Below are 23683 nucleotides of genomic sequence, written 5' to 3' on the forward strand. Positions count from 1 at the left end.
GAGTAGTTTATACACCACAGTTACAGTGTTATATTATTTTGTGGTTTTCTGTGTACTTACTATTACCAGTTATTTTTGTACCTTCAGGTGATTATTTATTGCTCATTAATATCCTTTACTTTCTGATTGAGGTACTCCCTTTAGCATTTATTGTAGGACAGGTCTGGTAGAAATTCCTCAGCTTTTGTTTGTCTGGGAAGGTCTTTATTTCTCCTTTATGTTTGAAGGATATTTTTGCCAGATACACTATTCTAGAATAAAAGTTTTTATCCTTCAGCGTTTTAAATATGTCACTCCACTCTCTCTGGGTCTGTAAGGTTTCCACTGAAAGATTTGCTACCAGCTGTATTGGAGCTCCATTGTATGTTATTTGTTTCTTTTCTCTTGATGCTTTTAGGATCCTTTCTTTATCCTTGACCTTCGGGAGTTTGATTATTAAATGCCTTGAGGTAGTCTGCTTTTGGTGAAATCAGCTTGGTGTTCTATAACCTTCTTGGACTTGGATATTGATACCATTCTCTAAGTTTGTGAAGTTCTCTATTAGTATCCCTTTCAATGAACTTTCTACCCCTATCTCTTTCTTGACCTCCTCTTTAAGGCCAATAACTCTGACATTTGCCCTTTTAGGGTATTTTTCTAGATCCTGTAGTCATGCTTCATTTTTTTATTCTTTTTTTCCTTTAGTCTCCTCTGACTGTGTATTTTCAAACAGACTGTCTTCAAGCTCACTAATTCTTTCTTCTACTAGATCCATTCTGCTATTAAATAACTCTGATACATTTTTCAGTATGCTAATTGTATTTTTAAGTTCCAGAATTTCTGCTTCTTTTTAATTATTTCAATCTCTCTTAAATTTATCTGATAGAATTCTAAATTTATTCTCTGTGTTATCTTGAATTTGTTTGAATTTCCTCAACACAGCTATTTTGAATTCTCTGTCTGAAAAGTCACATATCTCTGTTTCTCCAGGATTGGTCCCTGGTACCTTATTTAGTTCATTTGTTGAGGTCATGTTTTCCTGGATGGTGTTGATGCTTGTAGATGTTCTTTGGTGTCTGGGCACTGAAGAATAAGGTATTTATTGTAGTTTTCACTGTATGGCCTCATCTGTAGCCATCCTTCTTGAGAAGGCTTTCTAGATATTTGAAAAGACTTGAGTGTTGTGATCTAAGCTGTTTCTGCTTTAAGGGGCACCCCAAGCTCCATAACCCTGTGGTGCTTGCAGACTCGTAGAGGTACCATCTTGATGGCCTTAAACAAGATCCAGGAGAATTCTCTGAATTACCAGACAGAGACTTCTGTTCTCTTCCCTTATATTCTCCCAGACATAGAGTTTCTTTCTCTCTCTCTCTGTTCTGAGTCACCTACAGCTGGGGGTAGAGTGACACAAGCAACTCTGTGTCATACTACCAGTATGACTGCATGGGGCCAGACCTGATGCCAGCACAGCCCTGGTTGTCACCCAAGGCCTGCTATAACCAATCCCTGGCTACTGTTTATGTTTGCTCAAGGACCTGGGGCTCTACAATCAGCAGTTGGAAAAGCCAGCCAGGCCTATATCCTTCCCTTCAGTGCAGCAAGGTCCCCCAGGCCCCATGTGAGTTCAAAAGTGCTGTCCAGGAGTCAGGAACTTCAGTCAAAAACCTTAGAAGTCTACCTGGTATTCTACTGTAATGTTGCTGAGCTGGCACTCAAACTACAAGACACCGTCCTTCCCAGTCTTCCTTCCCCTTTCCAAAGACAGAGGAACCTCACCCCATAGTCAGAGCCACAGCTAGCCAGCAGGAGTACTGCCAGGCTACCATTGATGTTTGTTTAAGGTTTGAGGTCTCCTAAGTCAGCTTGTGATGAATACTGCCTGGCCTGGGACTCACCCTTCAGGGTAGTGACCTCCTCTATGGCCCAGGGCAGGTTCAGAAATGCTGTCCAAGAGTCAAGTCCTGACACAGGGGACCCCAAGAGCCCACTTGGTGCTCTAACCCCCATGGCAGTGTTGGTACCTGAAGCCAGCAAGTCGCAGAGGCTCAACAAGCCCTCAATGTAGTACCTGGGTATCGCTGCTGGTTATTCAAGGCTCAACGACTCTTCAGTTGGCAGGTGATGAATGCTGGCAGGAATGGGTCCTTCCCTTCCAGACGGTGAATTCCCTCCTGATCTAGAGTGTGTCTAGAAATGCTGTCTGGGAGCTAGAGCCTGAAACACGGGTTTCATGACTCTGACCAGTGCCCTATCCTGTGGTGGCTTAGCTGCCATCCAAGATGCAAGACAAAGTCTGTCCTACTCTTCCACTACCTCTCCTCAAGCAAAAGGGGTTTCTTTTGGAGCCACCAGCTGTGCAGCCTGCAATTAAGGGAAGGGTGATGCCAACACTCCCTTGACTGCCCCAGGTGGTGTTTCAGTGTGTCGTGTGTCCCCGCAGTCTACTGTCTCTGGGCCTACTTCCGCCATAGGACTCACCTAAGAGTTGCAGTTCTTTGTTTTTTTTGTTTTTTTTGTTTTTTTTTGAGACAGAGTCTCACTCTGTCACCCAGGCTGGAGTGCAGTGGTGCGATGTTGGCTCACTGCAACCTCCGCCCTCTGAGTTCAAGTGATTCTCCTGCCTCAGCCTCCCGAGTAGCTGGGATTACAGGTGCCTGCCACCACACCCGGCTAATTTTTTGTATTTTTAGTAGAGACAGGGTTTCACCTTCTTGGCCAGGCTGGTCTTTAACTCCTGACCTCGTGATCCACCTGCCTCAGCCTCCCAAAGTACTGGGATTACAGGCGTGAGCCACCGTGCCTGGCCGAGTTACAGTTCTTATGGCCAAGATTGCCTTTCAAGTTTACCTAGATATCAGGGGCACTTTGACCCTAAGTGATGAAATTTGCAGGCACTCAAGTTCAGACCCCTGGGATTGGTCATTTCCCTCTGGCTAGGGATGGTTTAAATGTTCCCTGTGTGGGTGAGCATCAGCTAAGTTTGGTCTGCAATTCCTTTCTGCTTTAACAGAACAGCACTGAGTTCAATGCCTTATAACTACTGTCCTCTCCCTCGCCCAGTGCCCAGAGATGCTCTCTGCAACCAGGCTGCAGCTGCCAGGGGTGGGGAAGGGGTGGTGTCATAGATTCAGAACTGCTTTTTCTATCTCTTTGGTGCCTCTTTCAGCAATATGAAGTTAAAAACAGGTATTGTGAGTGTTCACCTCATTTTCGGTTCTATGAAGGTAATTTTTTCTGCGTAATGTTAGTTGTTAACTGGTGTCCTTGTTGGGGTTGGGGGGTAAGGACAATTGGTGGAGCTTTCTATTCCACTATCTTGCTTCGCCTCTGTATCTTAATTTATATTTTAAAAGTAATGCATTTAAAGACTGAGTAAGGTTAAGCTCTTTTGCGTTTAAAAGACATTTTATTTTATATGCTTTGCTTAATTTTTAATAAATTGTTAGCCATTTTCTTATTAATTAGTTTAAGAGCTCTTTACATATTAAACAGATAAGCTTTAATAGCTCTACAAATATTCATTCCCAGGTATTTTTCTTTTAATTACATTTTTAGATGTATAGAATTTTTTTTCAACAGAGTCAAATTTATCAGTCTTTCTTTTTTGGCTTCTGGGTTTTGTGTTTTGCAGCCCTTCCTCCAAGACTGTAAAAAAATTCACCCCTCATTTTCTCTTCTAGTATGTATATGGTTTTATTTTTATGAATTTCTATATTAGATCCACATCAAACATATGTTGTTATATGGATTTACACATTTTGAAATCAAACCCTTTGTGAGTACATTTCAATGAAAAGTGACTTTAATATGTTTTAATAAAAAATGATTGTTGTAGGCCATGTGTTGGGAAGTTTGGAAAAATTAACAGTTAAAGGAGGATGAGGACTGAAAAACTAGAGGAAAAAGCAAAGTAAACTGCAAAGAAATGTTGCAAGAGTAGAATTGCAATGCACTAGACACATCCTAAGGAACCACTACTCCTTGTCAGTCAACCACAAAATAGAAAATTAGGATTGCATATGGTGGAGTAAATTGCATGTTTTAATACTGCTGTGCTTGTCTGAGATTTGACACATTTCTTAATAATTTCTAAACTCCTCAGTATACAAAAATATTAGACCAGAAACCTTTTTGGGGTTTCTTTCTTTGCAATATTTGGCCCATGTTTTTAGAAAGGGATAATCCTAATACATCAACTTTAAGTTTACTTTTTCTGCAGACTCAGCCTAAAGACTTCCATATCCTTTTCTAGAAGTTTTCCTCTCATAAAGTGTTCTCAACTAAGAGTATAGACAAAATACCCTAAGTGACTCAATTGACTCATTTTAAGGATTAGATATACACTATTATATATCTGAATATCTAAGGTAATAACTAAACTAAAATAGATCTATAAATACACACAGAAAAGAATTAGCATAGCATACCTTCTACTACTATCCTCAGGTAGGCCTACTTGACGTTTGACACTTGGCTGGCATCTAGGAACTTAGATTTATGGAAGATTCCCAGAATTGATAAGAGTGGCTCACTGTACCTAAACTGTTTGTACAAACAATGGTGATTTATGCCAAACACCTGATTTCCTTCTGGGGATCTGGAATTTTGGTATGTGCCAGGCAGAATGTGCCCATGACTGACTACTGATAAAAACTGGTAACTCTTAAGCCCAGGGGAACTTCCCTGGTAGACATTTCACATGTATCATGATAAGTAGCTGGAGGAAATAAGCTTGTTCCATGTGACTTCACTGGGAAAGGAATCTTGCCAGCTTGGACCTGGATCCTCCAGACTTCACCCTATATACACTTTCCCTTTGTTGATCCTGCTTTATATCCTTTTACTCTAATAAATCATAGACGTAAGTACAACTATACACTGAGTTCTGTGAATCCTCCTAGCAAATACACAAATCACAGTAAACATTAATGCAATGTTTAGATATAAAACTTTAGAACCCGTAAAAATTTAAGAATTAGTAAAAAATGTTTGATATTATTCTTAGATATAGGCTTTATACTTCATAGTAAGTGGTTTTAGCTATAAATCAAAGGATAGTCTTTAGATGTACATAATATAGCATAGTTGCAACTTAGCCTTGTGGGCCATAATTGCACATACAAATAGTATGTGCAATTAAACATAGTAATAAAAAAATCCATTATTAACTATGTAGGATAATAAGGAATTTATTTAAATGGATTCTTGGCTTAGAATGCTAAATATATTAATCTTTCTTCACATGAAATAAACTGTGTATAATTAATCATTGTTCCATGATTAATTGTGCTCATTTCATGAGTTAAAAAAGTAAATATATTAAAAGTGACTTACCTTTTAATCTTGGCCTTTTCAGCCTTTTCTTCTTTATCACATTTCTTGGCATTCCTATTAAGTTCTTTTGCAGCAAACTTCAAGTAAAATAATGGCTCTGAAAAGAGCCATTAAGGATAAGGCTATTCAAAAAGTTATTTCCCCAACATAACTACCTGTAAACAAGATGTTAAAATTATAAAACATGTAAGATTAATATTAACCAACTAGTCACAATGCTTTTGAGGAACTGGAACAATTTCTTTATTCTACACTTGTTTTCTGTTAAAAAATATCAAATTAATAGAAACCATTGATTATAAGGGGAGAAATTACTGTGGAGAAACCGGGCAGATACCACTTAACCAAGGTTAACATCACCAGTGATAAAACATTTCAGTATAATTTACCTTCTGAAATGATAAACTGAGAGGGCATGGTTGCCAAAAATATAACCTTAATCTACTCAAGAGAAAACATGGGACAATCCTGAACTGAGAGACATCTGATATAACAGACTAGCGTACTTTTCAAGTGTCAAATTCATGAAAAGCAAGGAAAGACTGAATAAGCAATCACAGACTGGAGGAGACTAAGGAGATATGGCGACTAAATGCCACGTAGGATCCTGGAACAGAAAGAGGATGTTAATGCAAATACTGGTAAATCCAAATAAGATCTATGGTTTAGTTATTTATCTTGTAGTGATATTGATTTCCTTATGTTCATAATTATACTATGGTTCTGTAAGACATTAACATTAGCAAAAGCTTGGTAGAAGGGATACAAGGACTTGCTATACTATTTTTACAACTTTTCTTTAAATCTAAAATTATTTTAAAACTTTTTAATTAAAAAGAAATCATTAAAAAACTAGGAATAAAAGCACTCCCATAAATAAAACCACACTGAATACCATAAATCTTTCATTTTCATGTTACAAACAAAAATAAATATGAAGTATATGCACATATATATGACAAAGTGCTGCAAATTATTTAAAAACCAACCAGATTATGTAATGACTAAATCACTAAGGTATTGGTTTAAAGGGCTGGCTTTTGGATTGATTGTATCATTATTAAAAACAAGAATGGCTTGCTTAATTTACCAAAACTAAATAATAAATTAAGCTATCTTCTTTATCTCTCAGTTGCTTCATGGCTCTAATTCAATGCCTAAAGACTCTATGTATTTTATGACCTCTGAAAAAAGGTAAATGACCTCTGAAAAAAGGTAAAATATACTTTTTAAAACCTTGTTTCTGTGTTTCTTTAGGACATTTACAAAAACGATGGAAGGTTCCTTTTTATCTATTTTTTTTTTGAAAAGTGCACACACATGATACGATTTAAAGGGCTGACTTTTGGATTGATAATATCGCTATCAGAAAACAAGAATGGTTTCTTTACCAAAACTAAAGCTATCTTGTTCATTTCTCACTGGTTTCATGGCTTTAATTCAATGCCTTATTTATGGATAATGACAGGAATAAATTTGCTGCCCTGAGTAGTTTCCAGGCTATAAATCCTAGATATACCTAGAATTGTAAATAAGTGAATATGTGTACATTTCTGGGTAATTTTAATATAAAATACACCTGAAATTTGTAATATTTAACAATTTCAGCTTGGTGACTAAGTTATATGTCCTTATATATACACACACAAATATGTATATGTACACACACACACAGACACACACACACATGGTTTGCCAAGGTTTCTCAATTTGGGGCCAGATAATTCTTTGTGAGGCTGTCCTATAAATTCTAGGAAATTCAGCAGCATCCCTGGCCTTTATCCAGTAGATGTCAGAAGCACCCACTCCTCTCAGTTGTAACAACCAATGACATCTCCAGACATTGCCAAAAGTCACTTGGGATGGGGGAGGGAAAATCCAACTCTGATGAAAATCAAAATCACTAATATAGATGAAAAATATATTATTTTTCCTTTCTTTGTCTTCATTTTCTAAATTATTTCCCCAGTATAATTGCTGTCTCTGTAGAAAAAGTCACTAAAGTTAAAAGCTGAATTATGATACTGACAGAGCAGGAGCACCGTCATCTCGGACAAACACTGCCACTTTAAGTTCCAGCTCCCTTTCTAGCCTCATGCATTTCAAGGAAATCACTTCTAACTACAAGCAGCCAGAAAGAGTAGACAGTAAAACACAGATAAGAGAGCTCGGGAACAGAGGGAGGTGGGTGGAAAGTCTCTTGGTAACTGCCAAACTTCACCCTCATACAATGGGCCACAGTAAAACAGTGGGCCTTAATAAGCACATTTCTTTCCCTTCAGGTACACTAAGATAGGGAAGCTAAAAGCAGACTCAGTGGGGTATGCCTGCAGTTGCAGAAAGACGTGTAGGAACAGACACAAAACTCTCTCTGCCAGATAAGCACAACAAAGAGACAAGGAGGAGTCCAAGCCTCTGACAAACTCTCCCATCCTAAATCCTTAAAAAACTCTTAATCTATAAGAGTTTAAGTTTAACCTAATTCGGCCAGAAGCCCCTCTCAGGTTTGTCTTCTCTAAAATAAACCTGTCCTTGACTGTCAAGCCACCTTTCATGTTTCTTCCCTCTTTCTTTAAAATTCTTACATTTGGTGCCGAAACCCGGGATGGGTGTTGGGGACAGAGGCTCTCTTGCAACCCAGGAAGCAGTGGGTAATGGCAGCTCATCCTGAGTTAACTCCTGGATCCTGAGGGTCTCTGGCGGCCCACCCCACCTTTACTCTTACTTCACTTTTCAAGCAATTTATGTGAGGAGGACAACTAATCTGAAGGGAACTGCAAGGCTCGGGCCGGGGCTACTCCCCAGTGGGCTCTCAAAACCCTCAGGTCTCAGGAATCTACCTCCGACCTCACACAATGGGTATTTCACTCCCTAACCCTTGCTCCCTCTTTTTCCCTCTTCTTTTTCTCTCTCTCTCTCTCTCTTCCTCGTGTGGCTCCAGTCTGGGAGGCCCTTTGCCGATTCCAACCAGAACATCCAACATCAGACACTAATTCAGCCGACTGGTAAGATCTGCCTTCTCCTAGCTTTCTCTTGGTACTGGAGAAAGTCCAGCCTGCCATCCAGGTCCTCGGAGGACTAACAGGACTAAGCTAGAGGAAATCTTGGGGATGCCCACTTCCTTCTCAACTTAACCATCCTCTTTCAGAAACAGAATTCCGAGTCTCTGTCTTTTGTCTGGGGATACCTAGAACAAAACAGACACCCTTGGTTTCCTCTTACCAGTCCACATAGGTACCAAACAATCCACATTCCTATGCCCTCCCCAAGGGGCTGTTGTCTTTGCAACCTCACCAAACTTGGCTTACAGGGGACCCTAAATCCAAAACATTTAATTTTATACTGCAACATGGCTTGGCCCCAATAGAGACTAGATAATAACAGCTGATGGCTCAAAAACAGCACCTTTAACTTTCAAATTCTCAGGCACCTTAAGAACTTTATCATCAGAAACAGCAAACGACAAAAGGTTCCCCATATTTAGGCTTTCTTCTACCTTAAACCCCGCCCCTCCTCTTCTCCACCCCTTCAAAAACTACTCCAACCAGTCAAACCTCCTCTGCCATTCTCCCTCCACGGTTAAGTGTCTATGGTTAAAGGTATTGCTTGGGTTCACATCCCCTTCTCCATGTCTGATTTGTGGCAGATTGAACAGCTTCTGGGATCTTTCTCTAAAAATCCCTCGCATTATTGCAGGGAATTCCTGCACATAACCCAATCCTTTAATATAAGTTGGCATAACATTTTTATAATTCCAACATCTACCCTCACCCTTAATAAAAAAGAGCGCTCAGCTTAATTAAAATGGATATCCAAGCTATAAGTGTATTTAAAAGGCCTTTATGTTTTTCTCTTCGTAAATCTTGTTTTCCTGAAAAAGGTTTTTTTTCCCAGTTGAAATTACTTTTCTCCACTATGTCTTGCCAGTCTTGGTGCATGCATAAAAGACCCTAGAATAACTTCTGGTGGCCTGGGACTCCTTGGGAAGACAGAAAAGGTACCACAAATTCCATTTTGGGAAAAATCTCTGTTTTCCTTATGGAACCCCTGGAATTAGAGGTGAATAAGTACCTCTCAAAATCTGTCTTTGTCTTCCAGCTGTGCTTGTTTATTAGGCCCTGAAAATTGTTTTCCTAGCCCTGTTCTTAAAAGGCCACACCCAGAGGCCAATAATCCAATTAGGAAATTAGCAAATGTAAATCTTCTAACTACTTGATCTTCTTCTGGTTGTCTGTGTGGCTATATATGTGTTACGTGTGCAATGTCTATTAAAAAGAGCTCTAATTAATTGATTGGGCTAAGAAAAATGAGTGGCTAAATCAAATATTTTTAAGCAAAAAGTAAAAGCTGTGGTACCTTTCAGTTCACGTAACTTTAATATTTAAAAATAAAAGCAGTCTTAGGAATTACTGGTAAAATACCAATGTCCTTAAGGTGTAAAAATGTGGTCCACATTATGCAGGTCAAATACTAGGTTTGCTAAATGTTTTAAGGTTGTAAACTGCTTCTTTAGCCTTTAAAAACTGTCAACTTGCCTGCTTCACAATTGGTAAGGCCAGAAACCTATGAAGATGGAAGTAACCATGCCCCTAACTATGCTGGAAGAAGTCAAACTTCATCTGCATCTAGCACATAATTTAAAAAAAAAAAAAAAAAAAACAGGTTTTACATTAAAGTTGAAAATTGCTAAAAGTTACCATTATAAGATGTAATTAAAACTACTGAACATGGATTTGCATGCAAGGTATATAAAAACAATAAAAAGTGTTTTTAGTTAAAAATTATAGGAAGGCATAAAAATGTACATTTTGTTTAAGAATAAAAACTCATCTTAAAATTAAATAAAATGGATGGTTTAGCAGATTGTAAAAACATTGTAAAAATTAATCCTGCAAAGAAATCTGTGTGTGTAAACATATTAACTGAACTCAAAGGGGTATTATATGGTTTTTTCTGTAAATTAAACACTAAAAGCACCACAAGGTTTTCTTAAAATGCTAATCTACTCTTTAGCAAAACTTGTCAAGGGTTATAATGGGTATGTAAAAATCTCACTTCATGGGCAAACTGGTTAAAATTAAATAAAATTGTCTAGAAGGTTTCATTAAAATTAGGGTTAACATTAATAGCAAACTAATGCAAGGGTAAAATTTAACTTTCTCTCTTAAACAGAATTTTCATGTAATACAAAAGGCTAATAAATGGTTTTTGCTTTTCCAAATTTTTAACTCATCATTTTGGCAAAACAAAACCAAACAAACAAACAGAAAACTTATGGTAATCTAAAATTATATTTTAATATCAAGCATTTTAAATTTTAAACATATTTAACAGGCTTCTCAAAATCAAACTTTAGTCTCAAAATTGTCTTTCCTAACCCCTGCAGCATCTGGAAAAAAAGGTAAACAGGATTATTTAACATGTTCAGATACATAAAATTGCCAAAATAATGTCTAATAGGTTATATTTTAGGGAATAATATTAACATATGTTCCAAAACTGTATGGAATATCTAAGGTTCTAGTGTCTAAATATGTGCTATTAATCACAATTAAGGTCGTTATGTTGGGTTATTGTAAACCACAAAAATGACCAAATTTCTTTGTCAGTTGTGTTTCTAACTGTATCCAACCTGGACATTTTGTTATCTATAGACAATTGTTATTTTGTTTTAATTGTCTTCTAAGATGGTTTTTAACAAAGTGGTGGAAGAAGTGCTCTCAAATGTGGGCTTCTCACAACAAAAAAAATACAGAACTCATGAAAAGCTAAAATGTTTATAAATCTCAAGCAAAACAAAAGTTAATAAAATGGACTAAACTAGTAAAAAACAAAAACAAGTTTTTACCTTTTGCTTAGAAAACTGCTAATCTTCAGTTTATTTTTCAGAGTCAAGAAAACTTGTCTTAAGCTAGCTACAGCCTTTTACAACTAAGTAAAGTATACTCCTGTAAACAGAATTTAAAGTGTGTTTGTTTCTCTCTGCTAGTTCCTCTAGAATTTGAAAACTAGTTACAAGTATTCTTAAACTACAACAATATATTTGTTTGCATCAGTGCAATAAAAATCTATTTTCTTTTGTGGCTGGGCGCGGTGGCTCACACCTGTAATCCCAGCACTTTGGGAGGCCAAGGCCGGCGGATCATGAGGTCAGGAGATCGAGACCATCCTAGTCAACATAGTGAAACCCTGTCTCTACCAAAATACAAAACATTAGCCGAGCGTGGTGGTGCATGCCTGTAGTCCCAGCTGCTCAGGAGGCTGAGGCAGGGGAGTCACTTGAGCTCAGGAGGCCAAGGTTGCCCTGAGCCAAGATCTCACCACTGCACTCCAGCCTGGCAACAGAGCAAGACTCTGTCTAAAAAAAAAAAGGCGGGGGTGGGAATCTATTTTCTTTTGTAACAGAACACAGTTGGAAAAACTGGTTATTTTACCAAGGCTTTGACTGGAATGGTGTGCTCTCCTTTAAGGAATTAAACTTGACTTACGGAGCCAATAAAACCCTTGGAAAACTGGCCTCATGCTTTGTGTACACAGTCCCTGTACAAAGTTTCTGATCTGTGGTAAGTAAAGAATATCAATTTCTGACAGGCCAGGAACCCCAAGTTATCTTAAAACCTCAAGAGGAGAGGAATTCAACCAACTCATAGGTATTTAAATGGTAAAAATCCATCACTGGGCTTGGCTTTTAAAAGTCTTATCGCAAATACCTTCTATATAACAAAGTTCCATCAAAGACTATTTAAAAGGCCTATGTAGCAAGTAATTATTCTTGCTGCACTGTATACAAATAATCAAGCCAAGTATAATAAAGATTTGTATTTTAATAAAAATGTGAAACTGAAGACAGAAAATTGTGTTTCAAAAACTACAGCACACCTGTTGTTAAATTCTAGTCTTGCCTAATGTTTTTGTTTTTATTATTTTCTACAGTTTAAATTATATCCGTTACAGAAATCAACTCCTGGATACATCACACTCAAGTCAAAGCCTAAAGAGCTGAGAAAGCAACCCCTAACAGCCCAGAAAAATACCCTAAATATCAATGTAAAAAAAAAATGTAAAAAAAAATTTAAAAACAAATCTTATGCTGAAAATCATAAAAGATAACTAAGTAAAAATTACTCATCTTACTCAATCTCAACCCTGCCTCACCAAATACTTTTGTCGTTTCTACCTCTCCTTTTAATCCAAATATTAAAACCTTTTTAATGGAAATTTAGTAAGCCACCCTTGTGGGAACTGCTTTACTCACTCTACTATTTGCAATAGAACTACATACTGTAGCACTATCAGAGTGGAATATCGGACAGAGAATCTCAATTACCATAGCATTTTGGTTAATTATTATCCTCATAGAAGGAGTAACAGTTACTAACAAAAAATAACACATGGGTCTTTCCAAACACACGCCTCTGCCTCTCATTGGGAAAGAAATGTTGCTTCTAACTCAACCAATGGTGCCTAATAAGAAACACTGCTGAAAAGCCTACAACTAATGTTTTAACCCTGCTTAATTAACCTTTTTTGTTTTTTTGGTTTTTTTTAACTGACAGAATCATGGCCATTTCTCAGACAACTACCTCAAAACATCTACACACAGTGTTGCTCCTGCAGGCAATCCGAGACCAAGAAACTCTCCACACCCCCATCAGCAGGAAGTAACCAGAAAGAACACATCACTCCTCATCCTTTTATAACTATAGGGCCTGGAATGACAGAGCAGGAGCACCATCATCTCAGACAAACACCGCCACTTTCAGTTCCAGCTCCCATTCTAGTCTCATGCATTTCAAGGAAATCACTTCTCTTCTAACTACAAGCAGCCAGAAAGAGCAGACAGTAAAACACAGATAAGACAGCTAAGGCACAGAGGGAGGTGGGGGGAAAGTCTCTTGGGTAACTGCCAATCTTCACTCCCTTTCGAAAGAAATTTTCATGTTTCTTCTTTCTTTAATTCTTACAATACCAATTATTTTTGATGAGTTAATATAGTTAACATATTCTTTTATGTTTTTTAAAGAATGGTTTCAGCTATGATTAAACCCGAAATTTACTGTAAACTTCAAATATTGAGGACTGACTACTGAATACCTCTTATAACTCACTCTTATTTAATAATTAGGATTACAGTATAAAATACTGGCCAAAAAATAGATCTTTCACAACCGTGCATTCTGTTCTATAATGCTTTTTCCCCTAAAAGACTTGAGCTACTTCTAGAAATATGGAGGCCTAAAGATTTAGAAAAACACTTTGAAATACTGAATAAACTATAACAGAAGTCCAAAAGAAGGAAAATCCGCCAGGAAAGAACAAAACAGGAAGAAGGAACTATTAGTAAGCAAGCACTGAAGCTCCTGAAACTCTCACAGTGTTGGAACTGAACTTTTTGAATAATGACAGAACCCTTGAAGGTTACAACATTAGCACAAGGGTAGGTAGAAAAATATCTTAACAGCCAGCAAGGGATTATAAGATGATATGATTAATTTTCTACAGGCCTTAGGTGGAAGCTGCGGGTGAAACAAAGGCTCCCCTACAAATTTATAGCCACAGCAATGTCATCATGTGGAGTTGGATTTCAAATGTGTACTCCTGGAAGGGTCTGGGAAACCCCATCCTGAAATATTAAAGTACTTCCAAGTTGGAGGAACATCCTCAACCCAGGAATTTTAGGATTCCCTTAGGTTTCAATGAATAGATGTATAAAACCAAAAATTAAATAAAGTTGAGGAGAAAAATAGCAGACTGTAATACAGATTGCATACAAACAGATTATAATACAAACTGTAATACAAAATATATAAAGGTTATATTCAAGGAGATGATGCATGAGACTCTTCGCATAACTGATGAAAGTAACCTTTAATATTTTAATTCAGGAAGCATAAAAAATGCCAAGCAGAATAAAAATAAATCTACACTAGATACATTACAGTAAGCCTCTGACTACCGAAGACTATAACAACTTTAAAAGAGCCATAGTGAAAGTTCAGATAATTTACAAAAGATCTAAAATTAGACTCCAAAGAATTTTCAAACAAAACACTAATTTCCAAAGGAAGTACAATTGATTCATGTTGTCCAAGGTAGTCATGGTCTAATTAAGTTGCTGAGAATACCAAATTAGCAAATACTGAACCATTACTTCTAGGGGAAATACAGGATTAGGGTCCTATGACCCGGTGGTTACATTTTCATCAACTGATCAATATATAACCTTATCCCAAGATGGCCAAATAGTAACAGCTCCAGTCTGCAGCTCCCAGAGTGACTGATGCAGAAGACAGGTGATTTCTGCATTTCCAACTGAGGTACCTGGTTCATCTCACTGGGACTGGTTGGAGAGTGGGTGTAGCCCACTGAGGGCGAGCCAAAGCAGGGCGGGGCATCACCTCACCCAGGAAGTACAAGGGGTTGGGGGATTTCCCTTTCCTAGCCAAGGGAAGCCGTGACAGACTGTACCGGGAAAATCGGGACACTCCCACCTTAATACTGCACTTTTCCAATGGTCTTAGCAAACGGCACACCAGGAGATTATATGCCATGCCTGGCTCAGTGAATCCCATACCCACGGAGCCTGCTCACTGCTAATGCAGCAGTCTGAGATCGAACTGTGACGCAGCTTGGCTGGGGGAGGGGCGTCCGCCATTACTGAGGCTTGAGTAGGGACACAAAGTGGCCGGGAAGCTCAAACTAGGTGGAGCCCACCACAGCTCAAGGAGGCCTGCCTGCCTCTGTAGACTCCACCTCTGAGGGCAGGGTGTAGCTGAACAAAAGGCAGTAGAAACTTCTGCAGACTTAAGTGTCCCTATCTGACAGCTCTGAAGAGAGCAGTGGTTCTCCCAGTATGGTGTATGAGCTCTGAGAACGGACAGACTGGCTCCTCAAGTGGGTCCCTGACCCCTGTGTAGCCTAACTGGGAGACACCTCCCAGACACATCCCAGTAGGGGCCGAATGACACCTCATACAGCTGGGTGCCCCTCTGAGACGAAGCTTCCAGAGGAAGATCAGGCAGCAATATTTGCTGTTCTACAATATTTGCTGTTCTGCAGCCTCTGCTGGTGATACCCAGGCAAACAGGGTCTGGAGTGGACCTCCAGAAAACTCCAACAGACCTGCAGCTGAGGGTCCTGATTGTTAGAAGGAAAACTAACAAACAGAAAGGAATAGCATCAACATCAACAAAAAGGGCATCCACACCAAAACCCCATCTGTAGGTCACTATCATCAAAGACCAAAGGTAGATAAAACCACGAAGATGGGGAGAAATCAGAGCAGAAAAGCTGAAAATTCTAAAAACTAGAGCACCTCTTCTCCTCCAAAGGATCGCAGCTCCTCGCCAGTGACGGAACAAAGCTGGACAGAGAATGACTTTGACGAGTTGACAGAAGTAGGCTTCAGAAGGTCGGTAATATCAAATTTCTCCAAGCTAAAGGAGGATATTCAAATCCATCGCAAGGAAGCTAAAAACCTTGAAAAAATTAGACAAATGGCTAACTAGAACAAACAGTGTAGAGAAGACCTTAAATGACCTGATGGAGCTGAAAACCATGGCACAAAAACTACGTGATGCATGCACAAGCTTCAATAGCCAATTTGATCAAGTGGAAGAAAGGATATCAGTGATTGAAGATAAAATTAATGACATAAAGCAAGAAGACAAGGTTAGAGAAAAAAGAGTAATTTTTACTCTTTTGAACAAAGCCTCCAAGAAATATGGGACTATGTGAAAAGACCAAATCTACGTTTGATTGGTGTACCTGACAGTGATGGGGAGAATGGAACCAAGCTGGAAAACACTCATCAGGATATTATCCAGGAGAACTTCCCCAATCTAGCAAGGCAGGCCAACATTCAAATTCAGGAAATACAGAGAACATCACAAAGATACTCCTCGAGAAGAGTAACCCCAAGACACATAATTGCAAGATTCAGCAAGGTTGAAATGAAGGAAAAAATGCTAAGGGAAGCCAGAGAGAAAGGACAGGATACCCACAAAGGGAAGCCCATCAGACTAACAGTGGATCTCTCGGCAGAAAGTCTACAAGTCAGAAGAGAGTGGGGGCCAATATTCAACACTCTTAAAGAAAAGAATTTTCAATCCAGAATTTCACATCCTGCCAAACTAAGCTTCACAAGTGAAGGGGAAATAAAATCCTTTACAGACAAGCAAATGCTGAGAGACTTTGTCACCACCAGGCCAGCCTTACAAGAGTTCCTAATGCTATCCCTCCCCCCTTCCCCCCCCCACAACAGGGAGTTAATGGGTGCAGCACACCAACATGGCACATGTATACATATGTAACAAACCTGCATGTTGTGCACATGTACCCTAGAACTTAAAGTATATAAAAAAAGAGCTCCTGAAGAAAACACTAAACATGGAAAAGAACAACTGGTACCAGCCACTGCAAAAACATGCCAAATTGTAAAGTCCATCAATGCTAGGAAGAAACTGCATCAACTAACAGGCAAAATAACCAGCTAACAATCATAACGACAGGATCATATTCACACATAACAATATGAACCTTAAATGTAAATGGGCTAAATGCCCCAATTAAAAGACACAGACTGAAAAATTGGATAAAGAGTCAAGACCCATCAGTGTGCTGTATTCAGGAGACCCATCTCATGTGCTGAGACATATATAGGCCCAAAATAATGGGATAGAGGAAGATATACCGAGCAAATGCAAAGCAAAAAAAAAAGCAGGGGTTGCAATCGTAGTCCCTGATAAAACAGACATTAAACTAACAAAGATCAAAAGAGACAAAGAAGGCCATTACATAATGGTAAGGGGATCAATTCAACAAGAAGAGCTAAGTATCCTAAATACATATGCACCCGATACAGTAGCACTCAGATTCCTAGAGCAAGTCCTTAGAGACCTACAAAGGGACTTAGACTCCCACGCAATAATAATGGGAGATTTTAACACCTCACTGTCAATATTAGACAGATCAACAAGACAGAAGGTTAACAAGGATATCCAGGACTTGAACTCAGCTCTGGACCAAGTGGACCTCATAGACATCTACAGAACTCTCCACCACAAATCAACAGAATATACATTCTTCTCAGCACCATATCGCACTTATTCCAAAATTGACCATATAGTTGGAAGAAAAGCACTCCTCAGCAAATGTAAAAGAACAGAAATCACAACAAACTGTCTCTCACACCACAGTGCAATCAAACTAGAACTCAGGATAAAGGAACTCACTCAAAAACACACAACTACATGGAAACTAACAATCTGCTCCTGAATGACTACTGAGTAAATAACAAAATGAAGGCAGAAATAAAGGTGTTCTTTGAAACCAATGAGAACAAAGACACAACGTACCAGAATCTCTGGGACACATTTTAAGCAGTGTGTAGAGGGAGATCTATAGCGCTAAACGCCCAAAAGAGAAAGCAGGAAAGATCTAAAATCAACACCCTAACATCACAATTAAAAGAACTAGAGATGCAAGAGCAAACAAATTCAAAAGCTAGCAGAAGACAAGAAATAACTAAGATCAGAGCAGAACTGAAGGAGATAGAGAAACAAAAAGCCCTTCAAAAAATCAATGAAGCCAGGAGCTGGTGTGTTGAAAAGATCAACAAAATTGACAGACTGCTAGCAAGACTAATAAAGAAAAAAGAGAGAAGAATCAAATAGATGCAATAAAAAATGATAAAGGGGATATCACTACTGATCCCACAGAAATAGAAACTACCATAAGAGAATACTATAAACACCTCCATGCAGATAAACTAGAAAATCTAGAAGAAATCGATAAATTCCTGCACACATACACCCTACCAAGACTAAACCAGGAAGACATTGAATCCCTGAAAACACCAATAACAGGCTCTGAAATTGAGGCAATAATTAATAGCCTACCAACCAAAAAAAGTCCAGGACCAGACGGATTCACAGCCGCATTCTACCAGAGGTACAAAGAGGAGCTGGTACCATTCCTTCTGAAACTATTCCAATCAAGAAAAAGAGGGAATCCTCCCTAACTCATTTTATGAGGCCAGCATCATCCTGATACCAAAGCCGGGCAGAGACACAACAAAAAAAGAGAATTTTAGACCAATATCCCTGATGAACAATGATGCAAAAATCCTCAATAAAATACTGGTAAACCGAATCCAGAAGCACATCAAAAAGCTTATCCACCAAGATCAAGTTGGCTTCATCCCTGGGATGCAAGGCTGGTTCAATATACGCAAATCAATAAATGTAATCCATCAGATAAACAGAGCCAAAGACAAAAACCACATGATTATCTCAATAGATGCAGAAAAGGCCTTTGACAAAATTCAACAGCAACTTCATGCTAAAAACTCTCAATAAACTAGGTATTGATGGAACGTATCTCAAAATAATAAGAGCTATTTATGACAAACCCATAGCCAATATCATACTGAATGGGCAAAAACTGGAAGCATTCCCTTTGAAAACTGGCACAAGACAAGGATGCCCTCTCTCACCACTCCTATTCAACACAATGTTGGAAGTTATGGCCCAGGCATTCAGGCAGGAGAAAGAAATAAGGGGTATTAAATTAGGAAAAGAGGAAGTCAAATTGTCCCTGTTTGCAGATGACATGATTGTATATCTAGAAAAACCCATCGTCTCATCCCAAAATCTCCTTAAGCTGATAAGCAACTTCAGCAAAGTCTCAGGATACAAAATCAATGTACAAAAATCACAAGCATTCCTATACACCAATAACAGACAGAGAGCCAAATCATAAGTGAACTCCCATTCACAATTGCTACAAAGAGAATAAAATACCTAGGAATCCAACTTACAAGAGATGTGAAGGACCTCTTCAAGGAGAACTACAAACCCCTGCTCCACTAAATAAAAGAGGGCACAAACAAATGGAAGAATATTCCATGCTCATGGATAGGAAGAATCAATATCGTGAAAATGGCCATACTACCCAAAGTAATTTATAGATTCAAGGGTATCCCCATCAAGCTACCAATGACTTTCTTCACAATGGAAAAAACTACTTTAAAGTTCATATGGAACCAAAAAAGAGCCCGCATTGCCAAGTCAATCCTAAGCCAAAAGAACAAAGCTGGAGGCATCATGCTACCTGACTTCAAACTATACTACAAGGCTACAGTAACCAAAACAGCATGGTACTGGTACCAAAACAGAGATATAGACCAATGGAACAGAACAGAGGCCTCAGAAATAACACCACACATCTAGACCCATCTGATCTTTGACAAACCTGACAAAAACAAGAAATGGAGAAACGATTCCCTATTTAATAAATGGTGCTGAGAAAACTGGCTAGCCATATGTAGAAACCTGAAACTGGATCCCTTCCTTACACCTTATACAAATTAATTCAAGATGGATTAAAGACTTAAATGTTAGACCTAAAACCATAAAAACCCTAGAAGAAAACCTAGGCAATATCATTCAGGACATAAGCATGGGCAAGGACTTCATGACTAAAACACCAAAACCAATGGCAACAAAAGCCAAAATTGACAAATGGGATCTAATTAAACTAAAAGAGCTTCTGCACAGCAAAAGAAACTACCATCAGAGTGAACAGGCAACCTACAGAATGGGAGAAAATTGTTGCAATCTACCCACCTGACAAAGGGCTAATATCCAGAATCTACAAAGAACTTAAACAAATTTAAAAGACAAAATGAAACAACCCCATCAAAAAGTGGGCAAAGGATATGAACAGACACTTTTCAAAAGAAGACATTTATGCAGCCAACAGACACATGAAAAAATGCTCCATCATCACTGGTCATCAGAGAAATGCAAATCAAAACCACAATGAGATACCATCTCACACCAGTTAGAATAGCGATCATTAAAAAGTCAGGAAACAACAGGTGCTGGAGAGGATGTGGAGAAATAGGAATGCTTTTACACTGTTAGTGGGAGTGTAAACTAGTTCAACCATTGTGGAAGACAGTGTGGCAATTCCTCAAGGATTTAGAGCTAGAAATACCATTCGACCCAGCAATCCCATTACTGGGTATATACCCAAAGGGTTATAAATCATGGTAGTATAAAGACACATGCACACGTATGCTTATTGCAGCACTGTTCACAATAGAGAAGACTTGGAACCAACCTAAATGCCCATCAATGATAGACTGGATAAAGAAAATGTGGCACATATACACCATGGAATACTATGCAGCCATAAAAAAGGATGAGTTCATGTCCTTTTTAGGGACTTGAATGAAGCTGGAAACCATCATTCTTAGCAAACTATCGCAAGGACAGAAAACCAAACACCACATTGTCCCTCATAGGTGGGAATTGAACAATGAGAACACTTGGATACAGGGAGGGGAACATCACACACTGGGGCCTGTTTTGGGATGGGAGGATGGGGGAGGGATAGCATTAGGAGAAATATCTAATGTAAATGATGAATTAATGAGTGCAGCAAACAAATATGGCACATGTATACATATGTAACAAACCTGCACGTACACATGTACCCTAGAACTTATTTTATATATATATATAACCTTATGTTATATGGGTTTCTGTTATAACACATCTAATTTAGTATATATTGTTGATTCATTAACATTGACTTCACAGGCAACAGCACTATGATTCATGCCTGAAAGAAGCTTCTCTAATGCATGGATTTTCTCCATAAGACACATCACAACCTTATTGCCCTTAGGAACACTAGGAAGCACTTCAGCAGTATGCTTGAGGACCATTTTAAACAATAAAATTACCAACAAAAAGCACAAAAATACAAAAATATGTGGCACTAAGTAGGAAGCAAAAAAGACACTTGTTTACAGTATGCAAACTGAAGAAAGAAGAAAGAGCATTAATTGCCTTGTCCTGCTTCAGCTGGGAACACGCACATTGGGCAAAATCAATTTTTACTGCTCTGTTCATGTTCTGGAATAACCATGAAATTGCCCCAACTATTGATTTTTCAGGTTACCAATTTTAGAAGGAAGGAAAATTTGTAAATAGAGTCTTAGGATAATGAATATCAACTGTATTTCATAAGAAACAAAATTATGTCTGACATAATGGAAAGCTTAGTGAGCATAGAGATTAGTAACCACATGGGTAAATCCAGAGAAATACTGATTATACAAGATAATCGTAATGTTTAATTTTGGAAATAAGAAGGCAGAACTAGCATACACAATGAAAATACAATACAGACAATGGAGCGACTGAAATTCAATATTTTAAAATCTTTGTATTATTCAGAAAGAAAACATTTCTGATTAAACTGACATTAAATAAACTACCCATGTTAAAATGTCAAGGGTACTGCTGAAGAAACAGTGTGTAATTTCCAAAACAATAAAGGAAGAAATGGAGTGAATCACTTAATAAATCCAAAAAGCAGCAAAAGAGAAGTGAATCACAAAGAAAACAGACCACACAGAAATTACACAATAAAAGGACAGAAATATCCCCAAAATGTCGGGATGGACTAAGAAAATATTAAAACAAATTACAATGATGTGCTTTAAACAGGACTTTAAGACATGAAGGCATAGAAAGGCTAGAGGTAAAAAGACAGAAAAAGTTATGCCCAGACAAATACTGTCCTAAAATAAGCAGCTACATCTTTATTAGTATCAATTAAAACAGACTACATAAAGCAGTATTATAATTTTTTAAGAGGGGTCACTATAAAATGATAAAAAGTACATTCATGAATTGATGAAATAATTATAGATTTCCGTATACTTCTAGCATAGCTTCAAAGTGTCTTTGTGTATGCATATTTCACACCGACAGAAATGAACAAGTCTTGGGAGATACTAATAAAACTCTTTCAGTTATCTAACAAAACTACATAAGGAGACAGAAGTATGAAAGACCCTATTAAGAAGTAGATTTTAATAATTATACAGAGAATTATGGCTAGTTATGCCCCAATAATTTGAGAATACACATCTTCCTCAAGTATATGAAAACTCATCATGCATTGGGTCATAAAGCAAATCTGATAAGAGATACCAGACAAATCCACTATCTAACCATTATTCAATAATTTGCTAATTGATATGTGAATTCTCTTCATGTTACAAAAAGAATGGATAAATGTTAGTATATTTCTACAATGAAAAACTATATAGAAGTGAAAATGAATATCATGAATGAATTCCAAATATCATTTTGATTAAAAAAGAAAATAGCAATATAATTCCACACATAAAATTTAGAAATATCTAATATATAGCTATATCTTAGGAATGTACATGTGGTAAAACATAAACACATGGAAATCATAAACATCAATGTTTAGATAGTGGTACTTTTGGTGGGAGAAGGAAGGTGAGTTGGTAATATTTTATTTCTTAAGCCTAGTGGTAGGTAACTGTGTTTGTTTTATTTCTTGTGGTTTTTAGGGAGATAAAGATTAAAATTACATAATTTTTAAAAATTATTCAAATAAAAGATTAGATTAAGAGCTTATGGTCCTTGTTCCATAAGATTGTATCTTCATTTTAAAAAGGAGGTTGTTTGAAAATTAAAAGAAAAAAAAAGCTCGTATTAAATATAAACAGATGTTCCTCAATGTACAATGAGGTTATGTTTAGATAAACCCACTGTAAGTTAAAAATATCCTAAGTTGAAAATCCATTTAGCACCTAACCTACTGAACATTGTAGCTTAGCCTAGCCTTCAAATGTGCTCAGAATACTTACATTAGCCTGCAGTTGGGCAAAGATCATCTAACACAAAGCCAATTATGTAATAAAGTGCTGAATATCTCATGTAATTTCTTGAATACTGTAATTTAGTGAATACTTGTTTAAATATACAGTATTCAATAAATTACATAAATATACTGTACAGTATTCAATAAATTATACATTATATAAAGAATGATTGGAATAATGGTTGTATGGGTACTCAAAATATGGTGTCTACTAAATTGCATATCACTTTCACACTATGGTAAAGTAAAACATTTGAAAGTAAATCGCTGCTAGAATATGGAGAACACTGTCAAGAATGTCTAACAATATTATTACTGAACATGTTTGTGCTTGATATAAATTTAATATAAAGTAGCAGCTTTTCAGGGCTCTGTTTTCACATATTCTTTTCCTAAACTTTATGTATACCGTTAAAATACGAATTTGAAGTTCATACAATGTCAGTAGCTACTTACTCTGAAATTCCTTTTATTTTGCATATAACATTATATACTTTTATGTACTTTACTATAACTCTGTTTACATGTCTAATTCTTCAACTAGACTATGGGTATCCTGGTAATAAGCATGAGTCCTAATCATCATTGTATCATCAGCCTAGTATAATGCTTAACAGAAGTGAAATATTCGATATCTTTAAGTAAAGGAATA

The 23683-nt window shown here is 37.5% G+C and overlaps 1 long non-coding RNA gene across 3 annotated transcripts in view; it reads right to left on the reverse strand.

Annotated features, from left to right (window-relative positions):
* Nucleotides 1-23683, reverse strand: part of LOC112130954 (uncharacterized) — a 129186-nt gene that overhangs the window by 99095 nt on the left and 6408 nt on the right. The window contains exon 1 of one of the 3 annotated variants that reach the window (XR_010139040.1): nucleotides 5314-6069. This is a non-coding gene — a long non-coding RNA (uncharacterized LOC112130954). Of the gene's footprint in view, nucleotides 1-5313; nucleotides 6097-23683 lie in introns of those variants that run through there. The other 2 variants (XR_010139041.1, XR_010139039.1) reach the window with 2 other exon arrangements.

Source organism: Pongo abelii, chromosome X, assembly GCF_028885655.2.
Source record: "Pongo abelii isolate AG06213 chromosome X, NHGRI_mPonAbe1-v2.0_pri, whole genome shotgun sequence".
Taxonomy (NCBI): Eukaryota; Metazoa; Chordata; class Mammalia; order Primates; family Hominidae; genus Pongo; species Pongo abelii.